The 2,215-nt window shown below is 42.0% G+C and overlaps 1 non-coding gene across 1 annotated transcript; it reads right to left on the bottom strand.

The window, feature by feature from the left end:
• Positions 1 to 1,485: 1,485 nt before the first annotated feature.
• TRNAE-UUC lies at positions 1,486 to 1,557 on the bottom strand. Its single transcript has one exon. It is a non-coding gene; the product is annotated as a tRNA-Glu (tRNA).
• Between the last annotated feature and the right edge of the window lie 658 nt (positions 1,558 to 2,215).

Raw genomic sequence — 2,215 nt, 5'->3', positions numbered from 1 at the left:
AATATAAATGTAAGGTCATGCTGCTAAATGCTAGCAGCATACTTCTCAACCTCATAGAGGAAGAAATCTGGACAAATCCATACATAATGGTGGGATAAAAGCCCAGCTATAGGGATACATTTGAAATATTGCTCTCATAATGTTAGTTGATAGAATAACAGAGGGGGTGTGTAGTAGCATGGATGTCATGAAGGGTATAAAGTCTGAAACTCTAATGTTCTGTCAGTATTCCCTGACTGCTACCCTGAATAATTTGCAACAAATGTGCTAGAAAACCACAATGTTAAGGGAAACCAACCAGATATATGAGGCATGCATCTGGATAATCTGTGAGAATCTGTACAGTTGACAGGTATGGGCCATGCCTGGATATGATCTTTCAGGTAAGAAGAATACTGCACAACCAGGAGATCCACAGCCAGCATGTCAGCAAGGTGCTGGACCTTTTACACAGCCTCATCAGTCAATCGGCTGTAGACACACCTCCCAACTGGCTAGATTGTGCAAGAATGTCTAGCATTTACCTCATAATATAGGTCTGTGCATCATCCATCTTGTTTTTCTCAGGTAAATAACTGTGATGATTAAATTATATCTGTCAGGAGGTAATGACACAATACAGTACAGTGTCAAACATTACATATGTCAGAAAATGTCTGCTAAAACAAATACTGTCACTCAAGCAATTCATACACTGATAAGAGCAATAGTTACAGTACCCCCCTATGTTTGTCCCATTGTTTCCCCATATTGGCAGCCTATCTCCAGGTATCTTACACAGTTTGCAAAGTATAGTTGTAGCAGCCAAGACCCTGGACTGGAGTACAGCTATCCCTGGAATGGATTCACACACTTACTATAGAAGGTCATACTGAGCATGCTTCTACATTTAGAGAAGTGAAGCCCATGTCTGAAACCACATCAGACTTTCTATCTCTGTATTGTGCAAATGTCTTTGCATACACACAGCTATTTAAACCTAATTGTCTCCACACACACCCATCAGACAGGATTATCCACAGCCAGCTGTAGGTGTCACATATGTGGTATATCTGCATATGTTGTGTGTGATACATACACATATATATGGGCAACATATTTCAATATGTGAAGCATACACACTCACATAGACATGGGGAAGAGAGAGACAGACAGTGATAGAGTGAGACACACAGGGAGATACACACAGAGAATGAGTCATACACAGGGATACCCTGAATGGCATAGAGTGATGTCCTGCTGCAGACAGTTGCATACCAGTTGTAACCACTGGCATGTGCCAGCATGAAGATGAGATTTATTGTCTGATGGTACTGAGGTGGGAGTTGGAATATCACATCACCTACCTTTGTGTGCATGTGTGTGTGTGTGTGTGTGTGTGTGTGTGTGTGTGTGTGTGTGTGTGTTTGTGTGTGTGTGTGTGTGTTTGTTTGTGGCAACCATTACACATAGGCCCCCCCCCCCCCCATCCCAAAATGCAATCCATTCCCACACCGGGAGTCGAACCCAGGCCACATGGGTGAAAACCAGGAACCCTAACCGCTAGACCATATGGGAAATATCTGTAGGTCTAAGTATTATGATTCCTTACCCACCCAGTACACTTCGCATTGCCTTACTTTACAACATTTACTAATGTCATTCACCTTAGAATTACCTTTGGACTTGCTTTGGTTCTGTAAGCTCTATATTGAATGTGATAACTGTGTAAAACTATCTTCCAAATAACTAGATAGGTAGGGGTTCTAATCACAGTCATGGCATATGTAACAGTGGTAGTGTGTGGGGTAATGTGTGTGGGTGGTGTGTGTGTGTGTAGGAATAGGTGCTTTAGTCCATTCCCACCTAGTACACCTCCCATTGCCCTACTTCACAACATCTGCTAATGTCATTCACTGCAGAGGTACTGTTGGACTGGCCTCTGCCTATAAGCTCTGTGTTTTGTGTGCAATAACTGCATAACACTATAGTACAAATAACTATTTAGGTAGAGGGTTCTAATCTCAGTCATGGCAAATGTAAAAGTGTGTGTGTGTTTGTGTCTGTGTGCATTTGTAAGTTAAAGATTTTAAGCCCATTCACACCCAGTACACTTCCCATTGCCCTACTTTAGCAGTCCTGCTGATGTCAGTAACCTTAGAAGTACCTTTGAGCAGCCCTCAGCTCTATAAGTTCAGTGGTGCATGTGATAACTGCATAACACTATAGTATAAAT

This window comes from Protopterus annectens, chromosome 8.part0 (genome assembly GCF_019279795.1).
Source record: "Protopterus annectens isolate FY-2018-M chromosome 8.part0, PAN1.0, whole genome shotgun sequence".
Classification (NCBI taxonomy): Eukaryota; Metazoa; Chordata; order Ceratodontiformes; family Protopteridae; genus Protopterus; species Protopterus annectens.
Note: the sequence above shows the minus strand (reverse complement) of the source record. Positions and strands in the feature narration are given on the sequence as shown.